The sequence below is a fragment of the Oryzias latipes genome, chromosome 22 (genome assembly GCF_053564925.1).
Source record: "Oryzias latipes strain Hd-rR chromosome 22, Olatipes_Hd-rR_3.1".
NCBI lineage: Eukaryota > Metazoa > Chordata > Actinopteri > Beloniformes > Adrianichthyidae > Oryzias > Oryzias latipes.
The window spans coordinates 5,980,010-6,000,311 of record NC_136258.1 but is presented as its reverse complement, the minus strand read 5'-3'; the positions used below and the strand labels follow the sequence as shown (position 1 = coordinate 6,000,311).

The window sequence follows — 20,302 nt, the reverse complement described above, 5'->3', positions numbered from 1 at the left end:
AGTTATGGAGAAGTTTGGGTTCTGCGCTGGTTTCATTGCCAAAATCAGAGTATTTTACCCTGAGGCTGAGAGTGTGTTGAAGGTAAACGGCAGTCTGTGTGCTCCTTTTAGAGTGGGTCGAGGCATATGGCAGGGCTGTGCTCTGTCTGGCATGTTCTATGCTCTCTCCCTGGAGCCCCACCTCCGTAAGATCGGTGTGTTTGCCTGGTTTCCGGAGAAACGTTGTTTTATCAGCTTATGCTGATGATGTGATTGTTTTTGTTCAGCACCAGGCTGATGTGGATGTGTTGGTAGACGCAATACATGCCTTTTCTAAATTGTCATCTGCCAGGGTTAACTGGCACAAGACTGAGGCCCTTGCTGTGGGAAAGTGGCAGGACGGTCTCCCAACTCTCCCATCCAATGTGACATGGAAGAAGGATGGTTTGAAGTACCTTGGAGTTTTTCTTGATAGTCCTGTCACGGTAAAAAAGAACTGGGAGGATGTTGTCCATAAACTAGAGGGGAAGATGAACAAATGGCGATGGCTGCTCCCCCATAGGTTTTTTAGAGGGAGAGTTTTGGTTATCAATAACGTTGTTGCTTCCCTGCTTTGGCACAGGCTGATGTGTTTGGACCCACTTTCTGGGGGCTGAGCCCTGATCTTGGTGGACTTACTGGACAGCTGCTTCGTCCCTGCAATCCCAACGGCCCGACTCTTCACTGTGCGGACAGAAGGACATTGTATTTAAACTGTGTGAAGGTCTTGAACACAACTATGCTACAGAACTGCCTTCCCAGTGCGTGGACTGACAAACTGAGTGGAGGTGAGGACGGACCGCATTGGAGAGTTCTTTACAAGGCTCTCATACATAAGAGATCTGGAGACCTCCAATGGCGAATCTTGCATGGTGCTTTTGCTTCGAACTCTTTAATCTCTGTTCTTAACCCCGCTGTTTCTGACTGCTGCCCATTTTGTGATCTAAGGGAAACTATTTTCATGTTTTTAGTGAGTGTGAGAGGCTTTCAGGTCTCTTCACTCTTTGAACATTTGTATTTGCTCTTTTTAATGTGACGTTTTCCGTTCGTTGTTTTATTTATGGGCCCGGGTACAAGCAGAAAGACAAAGAAAAATGGCAAATGATTAATCTGATTGTTGGTGAAGCAAAACTTGCGATTCATGTTAGCAGGAAGCGCAAAATAGCGGGCGAACCTCTGGCTGATGCAGTTCGTATCTGGCGCTGCAATGTCCGTTCCAGGCTGAATGTCATGGCTAGCAGGCTAAGGCAGACTCAAGTGCTGGAACCCGAAAGGACACAAGGCAAGCAGAGAGGTAAGTGTAACTGGTTTTAATGTGGTAGCGGGAATGAAGCTGAGTCCCAGGTTTCCTGTGGTAGGCAACGGAGGTGGTTGGAGGGACTTGGCGGCGTCAACCGTTGAAACCAAGGTGGAAATCCGGAGGAGCGACAGGAACGTTAACAGCGAGACGTGAGCAGCCACCGGAAGGGTCCAAACGGAGATGTAATCCTGAGACGAGGTAAGACAGACTGGGTTAGCAGGGAACGAGGAAAACATGAAGCAAGAATTATACGAGGCCAGGAGATGCACCGTGGAAGTACAACGAACTAGCGTTGATTGCAGGTCCGTGGTCTCCTTAAGAGCCTGCTGCCAGACGAGGATGAGGAGGTGCAGCTGGAGGCATCAGGTGTAGCTGATGAGGAGGAGGAGTCAGCCGGGGGCACCGTGACACTGAAGCTGGAATTCTCCTTTTTCAGACTGTCAAACCGTTTGTCCCGTTTTAAAAAAAATCTGGTGCTTTGACAATGTTCTATGTTGTGTGTCAAGTGGTGAACTATGTTTTGCTCCTTTTTTATGTGAGTAATTGTTGTTTTTTCTTGTTGTCTGTGATCCTTGATTAAACTGACGTTTTAAAACACAAAACTCTTCTCCTCCTCCTTCTCCCTTCTTCTTCTTCTTCTTCTTCTTCTTCTTCTTCTTCTTCTTCTTCTTCTTCTTCTTCTTCTTCTTCTTCTTCTTCTGTCTTCGTCTTCGTCTTGTTTAATTGGCGGGAGGCACCAACGTGAAGGAGCATTACCGCCACCTACTGTGTTGGAGTATGGGTCAGAGTGGGAACTACCTACCCCAAAAAAATAAAAACCTTAAATTCTCCTCAATAACCTGGTCCTGCTCAAAAAACCTATGATCACGCCTGGCGATGAATGCTGGAACTGGATGTCCTTATGGAGGGCTGGTAGTTGATGAGGTGAGTGTTCACAGCTGGTCTAAATCAGAAAGCAGAACAGAGAGGGGAGGGGGAGGAGAACTGCCAGAGGCACCATGACAGCACAGAGCTTTAATTGCTTTATAAAACTTACCATTAATTCCATACATGAGTAATTTATATTCTACAAGATCTCTATTTATCCAGTCAAATGCTTTTCTTAAATCCACAAAACAAACAAAGATACTTTTACTGTCTTGCAGTCTAGCTCTCACCACAGAGGCAATTAAGGGTTCTGTGGACTACGCCATGGCATGCAATTCGGCAGGTGTTCCCCCAGGTGGGGACACAAAGAGTTCTGTTGTGACAAGGTACATGGTCAGGTTCCTCACCTTGAGCCCGAAGGACCCTGGTTTCTCTGTCCCAGGTGAGATTGCCCGCAGGTGGGTGGTATGATGATGGTAGCAGAAGAAGTTTCAGAGGTGTTGTATTTACGGGAGAGAGCGTCTGGTTTGCTGTTGCGACTGCCAGGTCTGTAGGTGATTGTGAAATTGAACCAGTCGAAAAAGAGGCACTAATGTGCTTGATGGGAATTGAGTCTTTTTGCTGTGCATAGGTAAGCCAAGTGCTTATGATCTGTCCAGACAATAAAAGGTTGTACCGCTCCCTCCAGCCAATGGCGCCACTGTCAAGGTTATTTCTGAAAACACAAGACAGTATTAACAAAGGAAACAGACGCCAAGAGACAGGTACGATTTCTCATGCAGAGAGCTGGAAACAGACTACCCTTCTGCTCCAAACCGCTCTTCCTAAGCGTGACTGTTCCAGCCTCGTACTTTTATTTAGGTCTTCCTAGTTGCATGGTGAGTGAGTTATCTATATGTCACAAGGTGGTTGACAATAATTTTCTGCTGTAATCACAGGAAGTTCTGTCTTTCATGATCAAATTATCTCACATTCCAGACATTTCTTGGCCATTTCGCTGGAAATTTTTTCAAAAACCACCCGGTTAAGATAAGAGCCCTCAAGTTTGGCCTGAATAGAGCTGTCACCCCAAATAATAATCCAATCGGTGACCTCGCTTACCTTCCACCAACTGGTCTTGGCAGCATTGTCTGCCATGGTTGATGTTTATGTTCTCGTTCCCGCCTACTTCAACGCTAAATTATGAAGTTTGAAGCGTCTCAATGACGTACGGGTCGAATACATGTGGGCTGGCCGATCAGACGGTGGTCGTATTTCAAAAGATCGGATACGTATTGGATTCAGGACCACATACCCAAGTGGCCTGGGTCGCATTTGAAAAGATCGGATCTGTGTTGTTCAGACTGTCATGAAAAGATCACATACAGGTTGCATAGGGGCAAAAAAATCGGAATTGGATCGTTTGAGCCTGCGGTCTGAACGTAGCCTTACTGAAAACAGATTTCAGATCATGGTAACAGGAGGGAACCTTAGAAAGGTCAACATCATCTGAAGCGTTGGTAATGGAAGGAGTGACTGATGGTACAGTTGACTGAAGCCCAAAACAACGGGAGTCTGAGGGGGTTGCGTGACGAAGAATTGGATACATTCCCTGTGGTTACCGGGCGTGATAAGAATTATGGGTTTAGTGCGATGTGCGATGAGAGGTGCTGACCCCCTAAACCCGCAGCCTTGATTGGGGTGTCCAGAGGTTCAGTGGGCAGAGAGAGTTGTGTGACGAGATAATGATCGAATAAGCTTTGTTTTAAACCGGAATCAGGGCTTGAAAATCAAAATCTTCCGACTGGCGGCCTCTGACCGGAATAAATAAGAAGTTTTTCTTTGTGGAACACACAGAATCACCCGCCCGCTGCCTTTCTTCTAACGGGGAGCTCTCTCCGTTTTTGACGCTCTTCTGCAGTTAGCTTAGAGTGCCCGATCTGCATGGGTTCTTCTGTAGTTTTGCGTGATATTGCGAAAACAGATTGAGGAGGTGAGTTTGAGGTGGTAGTGTGAAGACTGGTGTTAGAAGGTAGCTTACGGGCTTGAGGGTTTCGTTCACCTTGACGCTCCCGGAGGTGAATATCGGAGTGAAGGGCTGCGGAGACAAGACCTTTAAACGTGGGGGCGTCAGGTTGAGAGCAAATGTGGTCTTTAATAGTTTCATGTAGAGATTGGTAAAAAATGGCTCTTAAAGTTTGGTCGGGCCAACCTGCTTCCACTGCTGATTTCGGAAAGTCAATTAGATCGCTGACCGATCGATTGCGTTGCTTGAGGCTTAGCAGTCATCGGGTGGCTTCTTCTTGCTTGCGTGGTTGGTCGAAGACCGGTCAAAATTTTTGATGAACCGGTCGAAGGGCAGGTGTGAAATCGGATTGGCTGCTAGGAATGCTTGGGCCCATAGCAGGAGCTTTGTTTCTGAGGGAATTAATGATTAGTGTGATTTTACTGTGATAATACCTGGGTCCTTGCTGAAATATTAATTGACATTGTAGTAGAAAACCACCACAGGCTTCGAGGTCTCCAAAGAAGGGTTCAGTCTGGAGGTGGAAGTTTTCGGGTGAGGTAGCAGAAGTGGGCATGTTGCCGGAAGGTGGAAGCGGCGCTGCAACTGAGGGATTCGAAAACTGTCCAGTTAATTCCATAAGAGTTTGCAACATAGCGTCAAGACGTCGAAACAGATCTTGTTGTGCGGAAGTCATTTGGGCTAGCGCGTCGGCTTGACGCAGAAGGATTCCTTGTTGGGTTACGCAGGTACGCGAAGGCCTTCCGGGTCAGCTGGGTCTGGATTTTGGCCAGTTCGTTCTGTCATGACTTGTAAGGCGAGACAGACCCAGGCGCTGGAACCTGGAAGAAAAACACAAGTGAGTAAGATGGTAAGTAATGTGAGTTTTATTGTTTGTGTAGCTTGGAGGCTTGGCGTGACTAGGATTCATGGCTTGGCTGAAGGTCTTGGGGTAGCTTGAAGTTCTCAGGATTTTCAGTGAGGTTAATGCTGCTCTTGGAGTTGTGTGACTCAGGTGAACACTCGTGGTGTTGAAGTCCTGTATGCAAGGCGAAAAACAAAGATAGCGAGGAGCAGAAACACATGAGCAAAGCATTAGCTCTAGTGACCAGACTAAGCACCAGACTAAGTGATGAATGCTGGAATTGGATCTCCTTATGAAGGCCTGGTAGTTGATGAGGTGAGTGGTCAGCTGGTTTGAGTCAGGGAGCAGAGCAGAGAGAGGAAGGGGGAGGAAAGACTGCCAGAGGCACCATGACACTTTACATGAATGATATTGTTGAAAAATAAAATAAGCACTCTAAATCAATTTTAACTGGCATAAAGCAGCTTCGTATTTGTAAATGTGGACATTTTACCAGCTAAAATGTACTGATAAAACTGGAGTGGAAGGGGGGGGGGGGGGTACAACCAAACTAATACGGGCTAACTCACCTCACTATGCAACCATATTGCACTTGATTAAAAAAGAATAGTAATAATAGAGCAAATTTAATCGTTTTTTAAACAAAAAGAAAGTCACTATTCGCATGTCCATCCATCCATCCATATTCCTCTGCTTATCCGGGACTGGGTGGCGGGGGCAGCAGCGTAAGAAGAGATGCCCTGACTTCCCTCGCCCCTTCCCCATTCCTCCAGCTCCTCTGAGGAGACCCCGAGGCGTTCCCAGGCAAGCCGACAGACAGAGTCTCTCCAACGTGTCCTGGGTCTTCCCCAGGGCTTCCGGCCAGTGAGACGTGCCCGGAAAACCTCTCCAGGGAGGCGTCCAGGAAGAAGGAACTAGATGCCCGAGCCACCTTAACTGGCTCCTTACAATGTGGAGGAGAAGTGGTTCTACTCCGAGTTCTCTGCGGGTGACCGAGCTTCTCACCCTATCTCTGTGGGAGCGCCCAGCCACCCTACGGAGGAAGCTCATTTCAGCTGCTTGTATTCGGGACCTCGTTCTTTCGTTTACGACCCATAGCTCATGACCATAGGTGAGTGTTGGAACGAAGATCGACGGGTAAATTGAGAGCTTTGCTTTTTGGCTCAGCTTTTTCTTCACAACAACGGATCAATTCAGCGACCGCATAACTATGGACGCCACTCCAATGCCCCTGTCAATCTCACGCTCCGGTCTTCCCTCACTCGTGAACAAGACCACAAGGTATTAAAACTCCTCCACCTGGGCCAGGGACACTCAACCCACCGAGAGATGGCAAACGACCTTTCTCCGGTCGAGAACCATGGCCTCAAATTTACCGTTGCTGACCCTCATCCCAGCCGCTTCACACTCGAACGGAAACTGTCCCAATACACACTGGAGATCCCGGCCCGATGAAGTCAACAGGACAACATCATTTGCAAAGAGCAGAGAGGAAATCCTGTGGCCCCCAAACCAGACCCCCTCCGGACCCTGGCTGCGCCTAGAAATTCTGTCCATAAAAACTATGAACAGAACCGGTGATAAAGGGCTGCCTGCCGGAGTCCAACGTGCACCTGGAACAGGTTTGACTTACTGCTGGCTATGCGAACCAAACTCTTACTCCGGACATACAGAGACCGGACAGCCCTCAGTAAGGCTCCCCGGACCCCATACTCCCAGAGCACCCTCCACAGGATACCACGGGGGACACGTTCAAATGCCTTCTCCAAATCCACAAAACACATATGGACTGGATGAGCGAACTCCCACAATCCCTCCAGCACTCTAAAGAGGGTTTAGAGCTGGTCCACTGTTCCACGACCAGGACGGAAACCACACTGTTGTTCCTGAATCTGAGGTTCGACTATCGGACAAACTCTCCTCTCCATTACCCTGGCATAGACTTTCCCAGGGAGGCTGAGGAATGTAATTCCACTGTAGTTGGAACACACCCTCCGGTCCCTCTTCTTAAAGAGGGGAAACACCACCCCTGTCTGCCAGTCCAGTGGCACAGTTCCAGACTGCCACGCGATGCTGCAGAGACGTGTCAGCCAAGACACTCCCACAGCATCCAGAGACTCGAGGTACTCAGGGCAGACTTCATCCACTCCCGGAGCCTTGCCAAGGAGTAACTTGTTGACAACCTCAGTGACTTCAGCCTGGGTAATAGACAGCCTCACCCCAAAGTCCTTGTTCTCTGTTTCTTCAAAAGAAGGCGTGTCAGTGGGATTGAGGAGATCCTCGAAGTATTCCTTCCACCTCCTGACAATGTCCCCAGTTGAAGTCAACAGCCCCCCACCTACACTGAAAACGATGCCTGTAGAGAACTGCTTTTCCCTCCTCAGCCACCGGTTGGTTTTCCAGAATTTCTTCGAGGTCAACCGATAATTCTTCTCCATGGCCTCATCGAACTCCTCCCAGGACCGAGTTTTTGCCTCCGCAACATACCAGGCTGCAGCTCGCTTAGACTGCCGATACCTGCCTCTGGAGTCCTGCAAGCCAGCCAGGCCTGGTAGGACTCTTTCTTCAGCTTGATGGCATCCCTTACATCCGGTGTCCACCACCGGGTTCGGGGGCACCAGAGACCTTGCGGCCACGGCTCCGAGCAGCAGCAGAGACAGTGGAAGTGGAAAACATAGTCAACTCAGACTCAATGTCCCCAACCCCCCTCGGTACCTGTTTGAAGTTCTCCCGGATGTGGGAGTTAAAGACTCCCCTAACAGAAGACTCAGCTAGACGTTCCCAGCAGACCCTCACAGTACGTTTGGGTCTTCCAAGTCTTTCCGGCCTCCTTCCCCGCCAGCGAATCCAACTCACAATGAGGTAGTGATCGGTGGACAGCTCTGCCCCACTCTTTACCCAAGTGTCCAAGACACAGAGCCAAAGGTCGACTGAAACAACTACAAAGTCGATCATTGACCTCCTGCCTAGAGTGTCCTGATGCCAGGTGTATTGATGGACACCCTTGTGCTCGAACATGGTGTTCTTTATGGACAAACTATGACGAGCACAGAAGTCCAATAACAAAACACCACTCTGGTTCAGAGCAGGGGGGCATTCCTACCAATCACACCCCTCCAGGTGCCACTGTCATTGCCCACGTGGGCATTGAAGTCCCCCAGGAGGACGATGGAGTCCCCCGTTGGGGCACTTTCCAGTACCCCTTCGAGAGACACCAAGAAGGTCGGGTACTCCAAACTGCTGTTTGGCCTGTAAGCCGAAACCACAGTTAGAGACCTGTCCCCCACCCGGAGGCGGAGGGAATTGACCCTCTCGTCCACCGGGGTGAACTCCAACACTTGGCGGCATAGCTGGGGGCTCACGAGTAAGCCCACACCAGCCCGCCGCCTCTCACCTTGAGCAACTCCAGAGTCCAACCCCTCTCTAAAGACTGAGTTTCGGAGCCCAGGCTATGTGTGGAGGTGAGCCCGACTATATCTAGACGGTATCTCTCAACCTATAGCACCAGCTCAGGCTCCTTCCCTCCCAGAGAGGTGACGTTCCATATCCCAAAAGCCAAGTTCCATGACCGGGGTTTGGGCCACCGAGGCACCCGCCCTCGACCGCCACCAAAACCACATTGCACCAGCCCCTTCTGAGGTATCCTTCAGGTGGTGGACCGATGGGAGAGTGGTCCCACGTCGCCCCTTCGGGCTGAGCCAGACTGGGGCCCGTGGGAAGAGCCCCGGTCACCAGTCGCTCGCCTGCGAGCCCCAACCCCGGGCCTGGCTCCACAGTGGGGCCCCGGTGACGCAAATCCGGGTGATGTAATCGGGTCCTTGTTCTTTCCTTTCATGGGGTCATGAACCGCTCTTTGCCTGGCTCATCACCCAGTACCTGTCTGCCATGGAAGACCCTACCAGGGGCTTAAGTCTCAGACAGCTTAGCTCCTGGGATCACTCGAGCTCTCAAACACCCCACCACATTAAGGTGGCGGTTCGCATGTAATTTTCTAAATACTCGCGGCAGAGCTGCTCTTTTTTACTTGGCCGCAGGGACCCGTTAAACAACATTTATCCTTGGCTGCCCTTGAAACACCTGCGAGCAATGCAGCAACGTGCGTCCTGTGCTGGACACGACCCCTTGAGTAAAACTAGCTAAGGTCGTGAAGCTGTATATCACGGCAGAACGCCAGTGAATGAAACATTTTAGTCCTTATTTTATTATCACACTGGCAAACTTACCTGTAAAGTCCAAAGAATGTCCCGTCTGTACTGGTGCATTTAAAACCTGTCATGTATTTGCTTCTTAGGTTAATCTGATCAGGAAAAAGTCATGCTCGAACTGCGGATCTTTTGGTAGTTTATTTTTTATGTAACCAAACGTGAAAAACTAAATAAGCTTTCAGAATACATGTTTACATAATGATTTACAAATCTAAAACACAATAAAACAATATCTGCCCTCTGATCACATCCCAAGGAGTTGCTATTCCATTTTCAAAGTCTTTGCACGATGCCCCCATCTTCTTCCAGCTTGTTCCCTGCTCTCCCTCTCATAACACCAATAATGCCCCTCCAAACTCGCCATGATCCAAAGCATGGACAGCGCATGCACAGCCACTACTACAGTTCACCACAAGAGCTCAGCAATGAAACACAAAAATTAAACATACAGAACATTTACAAAATGGAAACATTTTTCGTGACAGCTACATTTCACTTGGAAACTTCTAGAAGCTTCTGTGTGCCCCTGTGCACCGGGGCTGAGTAGCGTAACATGATTGGTCAATAGTTTAATACTGTTTCGTAGAACACAACCCATAAAATATAACACGAGTCGGCATGGAGATAAAACACACAAAAAAGTTCAATAAAACAACACATTTGTTTTTAAGTAGCATGATCACTACAGACAAAAACAGTCTGAAAAATTGGAAACAGATTCTGAAATACATGCTGGAGAAACAGCAGTGACAGGTTTGAACAATGAAGTAATGTTCACAAGAACGACACGAGCTGACAGAAGGCTTTTGAGTTGTGCGCTTGCACACTTCATCCTGGCTGCGGTCCAGTGAATGATGTCACAGCTTTGCGCATCATCTTAAACTGAGTATGAAAACATCACTATGGGATGATGTCACAGATGACATCAGTATGAAAACATCACATGTAAATTGATGTCACCCGTGACATCATCCCATACTGTTTTAAAGGATGTATGATCTCATTTGATGTAAATGACATCAAATGAAACCAAATGACATGAATTTACATCACTACTGATTCTCAAAAAAAAGGTTAATATCACCAGATATTTACAACTGAGCAACCCAGAAACTCAAGACATTTTCAGACTTTGATAATAAAGTTTGGTAACTTTAAGCTAAGGAGAACATGTCAAGCGCAATGAATAAACAGACATCCTATCCAGTGAAGACAGGCCATTATTTGGTGGGAAATGAAGGAATTTATAAAGTTGGTGAATTCCTGGGAGAGGGAGGTTTTGGAAAAGTGGCCAAGTGTACTAAACTGGGATGTCAGGATTTCTTTGCCATTAAAATCGTAAAACATGTTGAAAGTGGCAAGAAGGAATTTGAAGCGCTGGAAATAATCAAGGATCTGGATCCCGTGAAGAACAACTTGGTGAAATTGTATGAATGCTTCCTGTTTGAAAATGTGATTTGCCTGGTGTACGAGATCCTGGGAGAAAGCTTGCTTGACCGCATGGGCAGACAGGACTTTGAACCAACACATCTGTGTAAATTGAGACCTGTTGCTCAGCAGATGTTTCAGGCTCTCAGTGCTCTCAAAAGCATCAGTGTTGCACACATGGACATAAAATTGGACAACATTATGTATGTCGATGAGGAATCTTCAAAGATAAAACTCATCGATTTTGGTTTAGCTTTAAAAACCAAGGAACTGTTAACAGGATCCGACATCCAAGTTATCCCATTCAGAGCACCAGAGGTTATCCTGGGTCTCCCCATGGATGAAAGTATTGATATGTGGGCCCTTGGAATTGTCTTTGCTACTATGTGCAGAGGAGATTTTCCCTTTCCGTGTGGTACAGAATACGAAACCATCAGAGGTTTGGTGCAGATATTTGGTTCTCCAGAGCAAGAACTTCTTACTGCAGGAATGTACACAGAGCATTTTTTCACTCTGGACGAAGGCAGAGGTAATACCAGCTGGAGGCTGAAAACACCAGATGAATTCACCAGAACCTCAGGAGAACAGCTGGAACATGTGAATCATGTGGCAAATCTTGATGAAATGACTGAGATTCATCGAGAACAGTTTGAGCTTTTCGATGATGACGACCACAGAGCCTTCAATGACCTTCTGAAGCGCATGCTGGAAGTCGATCCTATGAACAGAATCACGCCAAGTCAAGCCCTCGAACACGACTTCATAACCATGAGGCACCTTTCAGGAGAAAGTCAGGCCTCATATGCTGCCACAGCTAAAATTGTCATGAGAAAGACCCAGCTCAAAGTCATGGAAGTGGATCCACCAGCACCAGAACATTTTGGTCAGAGATCTGATTCTGAAAAAATTTCAAAAATGTCTGAAGATCTGCCAAATAACCAAGCTAAGGGGAAAATGTCAAGCACAATATATAGACAGACCACATTTTTTCCTGTGAAGACAGGCCAATATCTGGTGGGAAATGAAGGAATTTATAAAGTTGGTGAATTCCTGGGAGAGGGAGGTTTTGGAGAAGTGGCCAAGTGTACTAAACTTGGATGTCAGGAATTCTTTGCCATTAAAATCATAGATGATGTTGAAAGTGGCAAGAAGGAATTTGAAGCGCTGGAATTAATCAAAGATCTGGATCCCGTGAAGAACAACTTGGTGATATTGTATGAATGCTTCCTGTTTGAAAATGTGATTTGCCTGGTGTACGAGATCCTGGGAGAAAGCTTGCTTGACCGCATGGGCAGACAGGACTTTGTACCGACACATCTGTGTAAATTGAGACCTGTTGCTCAGCAGATGTTTCAGGCTCTCAGTGCTCTCAAAAGCATCAGTGTTGCACACATGGACATAAAAGTGGACAACATTATGTATGTCGATGAGGAATCTTCAAAGATAAAACTCATCGATTTTGGTTTAGCTTTAAAAACCAAGGAAATGTTGACAGGATCCAACATCCAAGTTATCCCATTCAGAGCACCAGAGGTTATCCTGGGTCTCCCCATGGATGAAAGTGTTGATATGTGGGCCCTTGGAATTGTCTTTGCTACTATGTGCAGAGGAGATTTTCCCTTTCCGTGTGGTACAGAATACGAAACCATCAGAGGTTTGGTGCAGACATTTGGTTTTCCAGAGCAAGAACTTCTTACTGCAGGAATGTACACAGAGCATTTTTTCACTCTGGACGAAGGAAGCAGTAATCCCAGCTGGAGGCTGAAAACACCAGAGGAATTCACCAGAACCTCAGGGGAACAGCTGGAAAATGTGAATCATGTGGCAAATTTTGATGAAATGACTGAGATTCATCGAGAACAGTTTGAGCTTTTCAATGATGACGACCACAGAGCCTTCAATGACCTTCTGAAGCGCATGCTGGAAGTCGATCCTATGAACAGAATCACACCAAGTCAAGCCCTCGAACACGACTTCATAACCATGAGGCACCTTTCAGGGGAAAGTCAGGCCTCATACGCTGCCACAGCTAAAAATGTCATGAGAAAGACCCAGCTCAAAGTCATGGAAGTGGATCCTCCAGCACCTCTTGACCTGATTAGTTCAGAAGTGATAGAAAATGAAATCAGGGTTTAGTATTCTTAGCATAGTTTGAAAAAACTTCAAGTAGGACAAAAGTAATAAAAAAACAGGGTTTAGTATTCTTAGCACAGTTAAAAAACTTAAAAGTAGGACAAATGTAATAAACTGAAACAAAGTCAGGGTTTGGTAATGCAGGGGTTGGGGAGGGATGGATGGTGGTGGCGGGGGGGCTAATTGTTTTGAAGGGAGGGGTACCAATGATCTCAGCTGCTTTTAGTGTTAAAGAAAAGGAAATGTGTACAGGTTTTCACTGGGAGTTCCAGTTTTTCCCATAATTTGACAGGAAGGAGTTGGGTTAAAAAAAAAATCTAAATTCAAGTGAAAACTAGAATTCTTCAGCTTGGAAAAATTGGAATAATTGGAAAATTTGGAAAACGCGAAAAATTAAAAAATGATCACTTGAAGAGATTTAAAATGCTGTATCCAACAAATGTAATTTTTCAAGAAACTGGATTCTTTATTACAATTTTAAAGAAATAAATTATTTTTTACACAAACATTATACAAACTAGAAGGAGCTGCATTTCCAAAAGAAAATGCAGAGTTGAATGCTATTTCTGCTGAATAAAAAAATTAACTTAAAGGGTAATAATCGGCAAAAATAAAAAATAAATGATCAAAGTAGAGCATAAATAAACTGAAGATAGAACAATACCAAAAAAGATAATTTTGTGAAAAATGCATGCGCCGGGTATCGAACCAGCGATCTTCTGCACCACAGAAAGAAGCAAAGGTTATCTAGAACAGTGTTTTTCAACCTTTTTTGAGCCACGGCACACTTTAACCTTGACAAAAATCCCGCGGCACACCAGCACTCAAAAATGAAAAAAGGAGAAACTCTATAGTTTGTATTGATCTACAGTCCCTCCACAATCCCACATGCATTTTTTGTGATCATTGTGTCAGAAAAAGCAGGAAGTTCCTGCTGTTTTTTCTAAAAGATGTAATAAAAGTTAAGTTAGAAGATTTAAAAACTGTTTAATGTGTGTTTGTTGTGGTTTCAAGACGTTTGACAAGGACTCATTGTGCGCTGAGATGCTGTCACTTTAACCCAATGATTCATGGGAGATGTAGTGCGAACAGCCGTCAAACGCAGACAGACTAGCGTCTCTGAATTTCATTGTTTTGTTCACTTGTTCCACGGTCTGACACCGGATTCTGTGGAAAGCTACACCGCTAAAGACGAGCTTTAGCTGGTATTTTTGTTGGAACTGAGCGACTTTATGAGAAGAATCAACAAGGAAGTGAAGACTTTAACCACTTCTAATTGGTCGGACTGATGACGTATGATTAAGCCTCCAAGAATGATTGGTGGAGACAGTTAAAGGGGCGGAACTTTTCTGAAAACAGAGCTGAAGCTGCGGCTAAATCGCGGTACCGTAATTCTCATCAAAGGGTTTTTAATATCAAATAAACACAAAGAAAAAAGTATTTTACAATCTTTTATATTCCAAACTACTCAGTTTTTTGTCAGGGCCTGTTTGGATGAACACAGAGCTGATATCCTGGAGATGGAAAATGTTGTAAGATCAGTTAATGAGGGCAATTTTCCACGGCACACCTGACCATCTCCCACGGCACACTAGTGTGCCGCGGCACTGGTTGAAAAACACTGATCTAGGATTCCCCATGTATTTAAATGGAGCAAAGAATCCTGGAATATTTTGAAAAATTCAAGAGTTTGAAGGACCAAAAGTCACAGCTGGAAAAAGCTGAAGGAGCTGAACATTTTAATAGTTAAATGGTTAAAAAAGCTGAAAATTGCAAAAGGAGTTAAACGCCAAAAAAGAAATAAATAAATAAAGAGAAACAGGAAAACAATACCATTGAACCCATAGTAATCTCAACAAATATTTTATTAAGTAAAAAAACAATATTTATAATTCAAAGTAATAACCTTTAAAACAAGCAATATCATATGAAGCAATTCATTTCATTTATTAAACAAAATAAACAGTATATAGAATTAAGCTACTCCATTTAGAAGAACACGATATAAATACAATCACAACAAACATTTTTTAGACAAAATATCATAATATTTCAATAATATAATTATTCAAATATCATAATATTTCAATAATATAATTATTCAAATATAATAATATAATTATCAAGACAAACAAAATAGTAATGCAACCACAAAGAGGCACAATCAAGGGCCTTTCTGTGCCGGTCCCAAGTCCAGATAAATGCAGAGGGTATTGTCCTTTAATGTAAAAAAAAAGCCAAAAATAATCATGCCAATCATGAACAGACATTTTTTACATGATTTGTTATGGCCCAGGTTATATGGAGCCCCAAATAGTTAATAATTTAAAAAATATATATGACCTTTTACAATCACACTATCACAATAAATCTTTCATAAATTTATAAAAGACCATGATTGCACATGGTCATGTTTATTTTTTTTTTATTATAAACAATTTGGGGTTCCATAGAGTTTACCAGAGAGCTGGCAGATATGATGGAAGAAGGATTGCTGCACCAGAAGTTGTTGGTGAGGAAATGAACCCACTTCCACTGGCTCTTTGACATCTCCTTGTGGTTTATGTTTTTAAAGATTGGAGATACAGCATATGAACAACAGACTAGGTGACAGAATAAAAGGATGCTGTGGGTCCAATGAGACAACAATTACTGTCGCCATTGCCATAGATACGATGACTCAGAGCGACTCGGACCAATCAATGTCGACTGGTTTCAACATGGTGGCACCCGTGTCAGGAAGCAATGGTGATGGATTTCGCCTCATTTTGCTTGAGGTAAGGCATTTTCTATGGGTGATGTCTCACCCGTATCTATGGGTGATGAGGGCTCTTTGGTCTCTGTATGACCAGAACAGGAGCTTGGTTTGCAAAACTGGCAGTAAGTCGGACCTGTTGCTGGTGTATGTTGGACTCTGGCAGGGCTGCTCCGGTTCTGTTCATAGTCCTCATGGATAGGATCTCCTTTCTGCTCTTTGCAGATGATGTTATCCTGTTGACTTCATTGAGCCAGTGCCTCCAGCATGCATTGGGGCACTTTGAGGCCAAGAGTGAAGCAGCTGAGATAACAGTAAACACTGCCAAGTCTTAGGCCATGGTTCTTGACTGAAGAAAGGCAGTTTGTCCTCTCCTGCTGGGTGGAGTGCTACTGCCTCAGGTGAAGAAGTTCAAAAATATAGGGGTGTTGTTCACAAGTGAGGGAAGATCGGAGCGTGAGATCGACAGGCTGATTGGTGCGGCGCCTGCCATTATGTGGTTCCTGTACTGATCCGTTGAGGTGAGGAGAAAGCTGAGTCACAGACTGAAGCTCTCAATTTACTGGTCAATTTTCGTTCCGATTATTACCGTATTTTCCGGACTATAAGTCACCCTTTTTTTCATAGTTTGGCAAGGGGTGCGACTTATTCTCCGCAGCGACTTATATTAGAACTAAATTGAAATGAATACATTGTTAACCCTCCTGTTATGTTCATTTGTGAGGAACAGAGATGATGTTCCTGGGTCAATTTGATGGATGAGGTATGTTAAGTGTTAAGAGTATGTTAAGTGACTCAGAGAATCAGCAGGCTTTTTTACAATAACATCTTGAAGGCTAACAACATAATATTCTATTTTCCAATGATTTCATAGATTCAGAAATGCAATAAAAGTGAAAACTGTTTCTACAAATACAGGATGAAAACAGAGTATTAGTTGGCCAATGATGCTTCATGAAAAGAATAAATAAATAAGTTTGAGAAAAAATTACTGTGAACTTATTAGATAAACAGTCTGCTATGATTGTGTCATTTAAGGTTGTGAAAGTTAAAATGCGACTTATATGTGTTTTTTTCTACTTTATAATGCATTTTTGAGCTGGTGCGACTTATACTCCGGTGCGACTTATAGTCCGGAAAATACGGTAACTGTTTAAGAGAACTGGACTGAGCAATCCCTCTCTTCTCACTTTCCAAACAGGAAATACCTGCTGCATCCAAGAAGCCAAAATCCCATAGACTTCTATAGAGAAATATATAGCTATTACTCAGTCATTCTATTTCTCAGAATAACCATTCTTGCTCTGATGCCGTTTTAACTTGTTCTTGCTAATCTAATCGTTTTTTTTTCTGTTTCGCAAGTAATTCAAGTTTAAAAATCGCCAATCAGATGCCTCTATAACACCATGTGTTACTTCCTGGCCCCACTTGGAATGTTCGATTTGTTGGATTGCCAGATTCTCCAGAGACCGCTTTCAGTGAAAGGGGTGTGGACTTTGAACATGCTTGCTGCTGATTGGTGAAGCAGTTGCCATTAAAACGTTGACTCAAATCGACTCAGATAAATCCCTGCTCAGTCGCGTCGCCTGGCTCCATCATGGCGACTTCCCTATCGTGGAAAAATGTCGACTGAATAGGCTTATTTTGCCGTAGCTGGAAGTAAGGCATTTTCTGTGGGTGGCGTCACACTCAGTCAGTCCAGTTCTCTTACACAGTCAATGACCAAAAGAATAAGCCCCTGAGGCAAGCCGCTTAAATGAGCTTCCTCCATAGGGTAGTTGGACGCTCCCTTAAAGATAAAGTGAGAAGCCTGGTGATCCAGAGATAGTTTAGAGTAGAGCCACTGCTCCTCCACATCCTGAGAAGCCAGTTGAGGTGGCTTGGGCATCTGGTCCGGGTGCCTCCTGGATGCCTCCCTGGGTAGATGTTCCAGGCATGTCCCACTGGGGGGAGGCCCCGGGGAAGATCCAGGACATGCTAGAGAGAACATGTCTCTTGGCTGGCCTGGAAATTCTTTGGGGTCCCCCTTGAGGAGCTGGAGGAAGTGGCTTTGCAGATGGAAGTCTGGGCATCTTTACTTAGACTGCAGCCCCACGACCCAGTCCAGGATGAGTGGAAAAAAGATTGATATATAGATGATGCTTTGAGCTCTTTGTGAGCACCAGTATGCCACAGTCAGAGAATAGCTGCTCTAGAGGACCTCTCAGGGAGAAGAAGCTCCTCAGTGGATTGAGGAAACTTGATGAGCCCATCTCCACCACAACTTCAATGTGGGCAGCACTTATGCATAAACAGCTAGATATGACATCTAATGCAGTCTTTGTTTTTGAAGGGGAGAAACTGTTCAATGTGAATCAGGTGTGCTACACCTTTTCATCAGTGTAGATGTGGATTTTGTCTCTTTGATGACGGATATCTTCAACAGACTGTTGACATCATGTCTACTTTCCATTCATGTCTTCAGGCACTCTGTAGTGTGCAGTAAAAAATGAGAACTCCTCCGACAGGAGACAGGAACCCAAACAGATCAAATACAGCATGTGTGCGTGTCGATTTGTATGTATAGCATGTGTTTGTGGGTCTGCGTTGACATGTGTGTGAAGGTTTGTACAGTCAACAGGTATGTTTGTAGTGTATGGGTGTGTGTGGATGAGTGTTTCTATCAACATGCCCAGCCCAGTGATGAACCTCTACATGAAAAAGTTGTAATTATATAGACCTCCAGGAACTTGTTGCCTCTGATTGTTTGTAACCCCCCTCCATGTTTTTTTACAAACCTCCAACTTCTTTACTTCCTTTTTTCTTTCGTGTATCCATGTCCTCCATCTCTACTCTCCAGTAGAGATGCATACAAATCATTAAATAGAAAGTTTAGCCTCAAATACAAAAGAGGTTTTTGAAAATATGCACCTCATGTGTCTGACGCTACAGTACATCACCCCTATTGTAACAGTTACATCTGTCCAACACAAGAGGGCATCAGCTCTTATCTATTTGCTCAGCTGCTGTTCGACAGGGCAGATACAAAAAATAGAGTTTTACCTGCCACTCCAGGAGCTGTGATCTTCTGTCTCTCTGTGGCCCAACTGGAAGACTTGGTGTCCGTCTGTGATGATTGTGTCCTTTTGTTTGCTTCTTTGACCTCAGTATGCTACACTGGTTGTAGTCATGTTATGTTTTTCTAGGTTTTCCTCCTGTCAGTTACACCAGGGTCAGGTTAATTATCCATAGCTCTTTCCATTTCAGTTCCTCTTCTTCAGTGTAATGAAGTGTTTGGTTTCAGTTCATGCTGGTCAGGTCATTGTCATACTTTGTATGTCTTTCTTGTTGAACAGTTTTTTTTAAATTATACCCTCTAAGTTCCTGTCATCAAGCCACAGATAACATTTCCTTTGTAGAGAGAGGCGCATTATTAAGTACCACCGCTCCCGATTGTGGAAGATTCTTTTGACGCGCTTGCTCTTTGCACTGGTGTTTGGTGGTGGTCTTTACACTGGTGTTTATATTGGCACCTGATTGAAGTTCACCCTGTAGTTTGAGCACAGTGTATGAAGGCAACATGTGTTCTGCTCAGTACTGGATCTGATCACTGGAGTTACTGGAGCTAAAAGTCTGAGTAAAAAGACACATTATTAACGTGATTTAAAGTCATTTCAGGGTCACTGAGTTGCTGGAGCCTATCTCAGCTACTGTTGGGTAAAGGCAAGGCACACCTTGAACGGGCTGCCAGTGTGTCGCTGGGCAACACACACACATGAACAGCTAGGGGCAATTTAGAATCAACGATTAACTTATGAAGCCTGTTTTTGGACTGTAGGAGGAAGCTGGCGTTTCCCAGAGAAAACCCGCACACAAACGAGGAGAACATGCAAACTCCACACAGAAAGAACGATTTAAACCAGAGCCTTCTCACTGTAAGGCAAGAGTCCCAACAACTATACGGTTGTGCAGCTCTAGTTTACAGACTTTGTAAAACAAACTGGTTTTAGTTAGAACAGTTATTTAGAACGCATTTTCAACTGTCAAGCCTGAGAGTCAGGCAGATCTGGGAATTCTGATATTTTTGGAGCTCCTGTACCACAGTCCCAACCATTCACTTGCTGCAGGCAGATTTCACACAAGACTTTCCTCCAGGGTCTCTGACGCCAGCAACCAATACTGCGTCCCCTCTGACTTAATCAAGAGCTGAACCCCCAAACACCCTCCTACCAGTTTGCATATCTGACTGATGACGCTTAAATCAACCCTGCAGATGAAATGGTCAAACAATATCGGGCCGTGGTGCAGCGATTGAAAGGTCGACCTCTGATCTGAAGATCGTACGGCGGGCAAGACAAGGCCGGCCTAATCACAAGACACTGAACCCCTATATGAACTCCCTACAACCTCTGGTGGATGGTTGGCACCAGTGTTCGGCAGCCGCCATCAGTGTGTGAATGGGAATGTGACTGTAAAGTGCTTTGGGCCTTCGAGGAAAGTAGAAAAGCGCTATGCAAGTATGCACCATTTACCATATAGAAGGCCAAGTCTTTGTTGAGTTTTGAACGTACGACTTCACCCCCCCTCACTGTGCTCGTTAGGCTGCGTTTGTGTCAAGAGCACACTCAGGAAACCTGTGTTTGTCTGCATAATGAGGTAGTCTGAAAGTCAGTGAGTGCTCTTTTCAAGCAGCAGCCTGCTCATCTTCACAGCATCTGTGTGGGTGTTTGTGCATGTAAACATGTGACGCTCTGCATGCACAGACTGA

The 20,302-nt window shown here is 45.0% G+C and overlaps 1 long non-coding RNA gene across 1 annotated transcript; it reads right to left on the bottom strand.

Moving 5' to 3' along the window:
- LOC144989072 (uncharacterized) lies at positions 1 to 18,963 on the bottom strand. Its single transcript, XR_013653221.1, has 3 exons — positions 18,598 to 18,963; positions 1,588 to 5,011; positions 1 to 1,506 (listed from the first exon to the last, which is right to left on the bottom strand). It is a non-coding gene; the product is annotated as an uncharacterized LOC144989072 (long non-coding RNA).
- Between the last annotated feature and the right edge of the window lie 1,339 nt (positions 18,964 to 20,302).